This window comes from Arachis hypogaea, chromosome 9, assembly GCF_003086295.3.
Source record: "Arachis hypogaea cultivar Tifrunner chromosome 9, arahy.Tifrunner.gnm2.J5K5, whole genome shotgun sequence".
Classification (NCBI taxonomy): domain Eukaryota; kingdom Viridiplantae; phylum Streptophyta; class Magnoliopsida; order Fabales; family Fabaceae; genus Arachis; species Arachis hypogaea.
This window is the reverse complement of record NC_092044.1, coordinates 72085602-72092074: the sequence shown is the minus strand read 5'-3', so window position 1 is coordinate 72092074 and position 6473 is coordinate 72085602. Positions and strand designations below refer to the sequence as shown.

The 6473-nt window shown below is 35.2% G+C and overlaps 1 non-coding gene across 1 annotated transcript; it reads left to right on the top strand.

Moving 5' to 3' along the window:
* The first annotated feature begins 214 nt into the window (after window positions 1-214).
* LOC112713861 (small nucleolar RNA R71) lies at window positions 215-322 on the top strand. The gene has a single exon (XR_003158822.1). It is a non-coding gene; the product is annotated as a small nucleolar RNA R71 (small nucleolar RNA).
* The last annotated feature ends 6151 nt before the right edge of the window (window positions 323-6473 follow it).

Genomic DNA, 6473 nt, shown 5'->3' with positions numbered 1-6473 from the left:
TTTCAAGAACTCCCTTCCTCTGAGGCGTCCCATTGCTCACAGGATTCCTCTCAGAGGTGTACATGAATTGGTTATTTGCAACCATGTCAATGAGTTCTTGAGCTTCTGTAGGCATTTTCTTTAGGTGAATGGATCCACCTGCAGAATGGTCCAGTGACATCTTAGAGAACTCAGATAGACCATCATAGAATATATCCAAAATGGTCCACTCTGAAAGCATGTCAGAAGGACACTTTTTGGTCAACTGCTTGTATCTTTCCCAAGCTTCATAGAGGGATTCACCATCTTTTTGCCTGAAGATTTGAACATCCACTCTAAGCTTGCTCAGCTTTTGAGAAGGAAAGAACTTGGCCAAGAAGGCCGTGACCAGCTTATCCCAAGAGTCCAGGCTATCTTTAGGTTGTGAGTCCAACCATGTTCTAGCTTTGTCTCTTACAGCAAAAGGGAAAAGAATGAGCCTGTAGACTTCAGGATCTACTCCATTAGTCTTAACAGTATCACAAATCTGCAAGAACTCATTTAAAAACTAATAGGAATTTTCTGATGAAAGTCCATGAAACTTGCAGTTCTATTGCATTAGAGCAACTAGTTGAGGCTTCAGTTCAAAATTGTTTGCTCCAATGGCAGGGATTGAGATGCTTCTTCCATAAAAATTGGAAGTAGGTGTAGTATAATCACCAAGCATCCTCCTTGCGCCTCTACCATTGTTATTGGGTTCGGCCATGTCTCTTTTTTTCGAGATTCTCTGTATGGTTTTCTCTGGATTGTTGTGCTTTAGCTTCTCTTACCTTCTTTTTCAGAGTCCTTTCAGGTTCAGGATCTGCTTCAACAAGAGTGTCCTTGTCCTTGTTCCTGCTCATATGAAAAAGAAGAAAAACAGAAAAGGAAGAGGAATCCTCTATGTCACAGTATAGAGATTCCTTTATCTGCGTAGAAGAAGAAAAGAATAGAAGAAGAATGAGAAAAATTCGAACATAGAGGATAAGAGAGAGTTCGAATTTTTTAGATGAAGAGAAGAGTGTTAGTAATTAAATAAATAAATAGAAAAATATGAGAGAGAGAAATTCGAAAATTATTTTTGAAAAATAGTTAGTGATTTTTGAAAATTGAGAGAAGAAGTACAATTAAAATTAAAATTTGAAATAATTAGTTAATTAAAAGAATTTTGAAAAAGAGTGAGGAATTTTTGAATATTAAAAAGAGAAAAGCGGTTAGGTGGTTTTGAAAAAGATAAGAAACAACAAAAAGTCAATTAGTTAGTTGAAAAAGATTTGAAAATCAATTTTGAAAAGATAAGAAGTTAGAAAAGATTTTGAAATCAATTTTGAAAAAGTTTTGATTTTTAAAATTAAAATTGATTACTTGACTAACAAGAAATTAAAATATATGATTCTAGAATTTAAAGATTGAACCTTTCTTAACAAGAAAGTAACAAACTTCAAGTTTTTGAATCAATCACATCAATTGTTAGTAAAGTTTTTGGAAATCATGAAATAAAGATAAGAAAAAGATTTTGAAAATCAATTTTAAAAAATTTTCGAAAATAACAAAAGGAAAATGAAAAAGATTTGATTTTTGAAAAAGTTTTGAAAAGATAGGATTTTTTAAAAATGAAATCTTGACTTGACTAACAAGAAACAACTTATTTTAAAATTTTTTGATTAAGTCAACCCAAAGATTTCGAAATTTATGAGAGAAATAAGGAAAAAATATTTTTTTGATTTTTTTGAATTTTTAATGATGAGAGAGAAAAACACAAAAATGACTCACAACATGAAAATTATGAATCAAAACACATGATGCATGCAAGAACATTATGAATGTCAAGATGAACACCAAGAACACTTTGAAGATCAAGATGAACATCAAGACTTATTTTTGAAAATTTTCAAGAAAAGAAAAACATGCAAGACACCAAACTTAGAAATTTTTAATGCTTAGACACTATGAATGCAAAAATACATATGAAAAACAACAAAAGACACAAAACAAGAAAATATGAAGATCAAACAAAAAGACTTACCAAGAACAACTTGAAGATCATGAAGAACACATGCATGAATTTTCGAAAAATGCAAAAGTTTTTAAAACATGCAATTGACACCAAACTTAAAAAATGACTCAAGACTCAAAAAAGAAACACAAAAATATTTTTTTGATTTTTTTTGGTTTTATTAAATTTTTTTTTTGAAAGATTTTTGAAAAATTTTTGAAAAGAAAATCACCTACTCTGAGCAACAAGATCAATCGTCAGTTGTCCAAACTCGAACAATCCCCGGCAACGGCGCCAAAAACGTGTTGCATGAAATTGTGATCTCAATGGCGCCAACAACTTGGTACGCACAATTGTAATATCACTCTTTTTCATAACTTCGCACAACTAACCAGCAAGTGCACTAGGTCGTCCAAGTAATAAACCTTACATGAGTAAGGGTCGATCCCACGGAGATTGTTGGTATGAAGCAAGCTATGGTCATCTTGTAAATCTCAATCAGGCGGATTCTAACGGTTATAATGATTTTGGAATATAAAGATAAATAAAGCATAAAATAAAGATAGAGATACTTATCTAATTCATTGGTGGGAATTTCAGATAAGCGTATGAAGATACTGTGTTCCTTCTGAATCTCTGCTTTCCTACTGCTCTAATCCAATCATTCTTACTCCTTTCCATGGCAAGTTTTATGTTCGGATTTCACCGGCATCAATGGCTACCTCCCATCCTCTCAGTGAAAATGGTCCAAATGCTCTGTCACAGCACGGCTAATCATCTGACGGTTCTCGATCATGTCGGAATAGAATCCAGTGATTCTTTTGCGTCTGTCACTATGCCCAACACTCGCGAGTTTGAAGCTCGTCACAGTCATCCCATCTCAGATCCTACTCAGAATACCACAGACAAGGTTTAGACTTTCCGGATCTTAGGAATGGCCACCAATAATTCTAGCTTATACCACGAAGACTCCGATCTTTCAGAATGGAGGCTAAGAGATACGCGCTCGATCTAAGGTAGAACGGAAGTGGTTGTCAGACACGCGTTCATAGGTGAGAATGATGATGAGTGTCACGGATCATCACATTCATCATGTTGAAGTGAAACGAATATCTTAGAATAAGAATAAGCTGAATTGAATAGAAGAATAATAGTAATTGCATTAATACTCGAGGAACAGCAGAACTCCACACCTTAATCTATGGTGTGTAGAAACTCCACCGTTGAAAATACATACGAACAAGGTCCAGGCATGACCGAATGGCCAGCCCCCAAAACGTTATCAAAGGATCAAAAGATAATCTAAAGATGTAGGTATAAGGACTAGACGTCCAAAGATGAAAATACAACAATAAAAAGTCCTATTTATACTAGACTAGTTACTAGGATTTACAGAAATAAGTCTTAGTGCAGAAATCCATTTCTGGGGCCCACTTTGGTGTGTGCTTGGGCTGATCTTGAGCTTTACACATGCAGAGGCGTCTCTTGGGGTTAAATGCCAAGTTGTAACATGTTTTTGGCGTTTAACTCTGGTTTGTGACGTGTTTCTAGCGTTTTACTCCAGAATGCAGCATGGAACTGGTGTTGAACGCCAGTTTGCATCATTTAAACTCGAATAAAGTTTGGACTATTATATATTTCTGGAAAGCCCAGATGTCTACTTTCCAACGCAATTGAGAGCGCGCCATTTGTAGTTTTGTAGCTCCAGAAAATCCATTTCGTGTGTAGGGAGGTCAGAATCCAACAACATTAGCAGTCCTTTTTCAGCCTGAATCAGATTTTTGCTCAGGTCCCTCAATTTCAGCCAGAAAATACTTAAAATCACAGAAAAATACACAAACTCAAAGTAAAGTCCAGAAATATAATTTTTGCATAAAAACTAATAAAAATATCCCTAAAAGTAGCTAGATCTTACTAAAAACTACCTAAAAATAATGCCAAAAAGCGTACAAATTATCCGCTCATCAGTATGCATGAAATGTATGTTGATTGTTAGATGGAAAACAAATCTTGGAAAGCATGATTAGGAGAGAATTGAGTGAATCGACCCTAAACACTTGAGCGAATAGAGTGCAAACACATCCAGTGAGGGTTCGATTGCTCAATTACATGTTTCCATCTATAAGTATCACTTTTCATGAAAGTTTGTAAAAATATTTAATAACTCAATCAATTTTAGATTAGACTTGCTAGTCCTTAGCCCTTATGCATATATGCATCTTGGGAATTGATTTATTTTGACCAAGCAATTGCATTCATTTAGATAGTGCATATAGGTAGATTGCATTTAGTTAGTTTCCATTTAAAAAATGACATACCCTTGCTTCATTCTTAGTTTAAGCATGAGGACATGCTTGGTTTAAGTGTGGGGAGGTTGATAAACACCATTTGTAGGGTTTATCTTGTATTGATTTTAGGAGATTTTAATACCTTTTACCCACAGTTATTCAATGAAATAGCATAGTTTTGTGATTGTCTCCTTATTTGTGCTTAGATGTGAAAACATGCTTTTTAGGCCTTTAACTTGATGATTTTAATCTCCTTTTGATTCCACTAGATGCCTTAATGTGTTTGTTAGTAATTTCAGATTGAAAAGGCTAGGAATGGATCAAAGGAGTGAAGAGGAGAGCATGCAAAGTGGAGAAATCATGAAAAGCCAAAGAATTGAACTCGCCCATGGACGCACGCGCATATCTGGCGCTTACGCGCACCTTGCGAATTACCCCATGGATGCGTACGCGTGTTGTGCGCATACGCGTCGATGCTGGAATATGATTTTTTTTAATGAAAATGAGGCCAGCGAATTCAGAAGGGTTGTGGGGCCCAATCCCAACCAACTTTGGCGCCAAAAATGCTATTTAAAGCCAAGGATTGAAGAGCAAGGAGATTCGAATCATTCACACTTATTAGGATTAGTTTAGAGTTAGTTTTAGAGAGAGAAGCTCTCACTTCTCTCTAGGATTAGGATTAGGATTATGTTTAGTTCTTAGATCTAGATTTAGATTCATGCTTTCTTCTACTTTTGATTCTCAATTCCTTGTTGTTACATTCATTCTTCTTCTATTCTTTTGTTGTAATCTCTTTTATGTTGCTTCTATATTTTGTTGTAGATCTACTTTTGTTCTTTCCATTTTCTTTCAATTCAATTAGAGGTAATTCATAATAATTGTGTTCCTTTTGATTATTGTTGTTAATTCATTGCAATAATTGTTGTTAGATCTCATTCTTATTGTTGATTTACTATGCTTTCCTTTTGTGCCTTCCAAGTGTTTGATGAAATGCTTGGTTGGATTTTAGAGTAGAATTTTATGCTCTTGGCTTGGAAAGGTAACTTAGGACTTCTTGAGTTACTAATGTCCAAGTAATTGATGATTGGAAGCCATTGACTCTAGTTCTCACTAATTGAATTAGTGGAGAGTTAGGACTTATGCACTAGGATTGATATAGCTCATTTGACTTTCCTTTACTATTAGTTAGAGGATGACTTAATGGGATTAATCCTTTCCAATTCTCATATTGTGGTTAGTGAATAGGATAGAGATCCTTGACCTCCAACCCTTGCCAAGACCTTTTTCGGCATTAGTTTACTTTTTGCCATTTATCTTTCATGTTTCTTATCAAAACCCCAAAAATAACTCATAACCAATAACAAGACACTTTATTGTAATTCCTAGGGAGAACGACCCGAGGTATCAATACTTCGGTTTATATATTTAGGGGTTTGTACTAGTGACAACCAAATTTTTGTATGAAAGGATTGATGTTGGTTTAGAAACTATATTGCAACGAGGATTCATTTGAGAAATTCTAGACCGTCAAAAATCCAATCATCAAAATGGCGCCGTTGCCGGGGAATTGCAATGGTGTTATGTTATTGGTTATTGTACATATGTGTATAGTGTGAATATCTTGCTTTTTGCTTTATTTGCTAGTTGTAGAATTTGTTTCTCTTGTTTTCTATTAGCTCTTGATTTTTGTTTTCTCTTTTCATTATGAATTCTCATTTTGGATGTGAGTGTGATTACAACTATATTGTAGGAAGTAGAGATTACAATGAAGATGTGCATCAAGAATGGGACAATGAAAGGTGGGAAGAGCCATGTGCATATGATCAATCTTCATGGCAACAAACTCCACCAATGCACTATGAAGAAGAGCCATTCTATGATGCATATCAATCCAATGGCTATGGTGAATCTCTTTGTGACTTTCAAGAACTACCACCATATGCCTATGAACCCCGTCCTCAACATAGCTTTGAACTACCATGCTCACAAGCCCCATACCACCAAACACCTCCATATGACCCTAATCCTTATCCACCATACCAACCACCTTTTGAACCATATGAGCTATACATGGAACCACCACAATATCAATACTTCCAAGAGCCACCTTCTCCATATTATAACCAAGATAAACCACCTCCAATGTGTGAAAACTTTCAACCACAAGATGAGTTCTACATTCCACCACAACC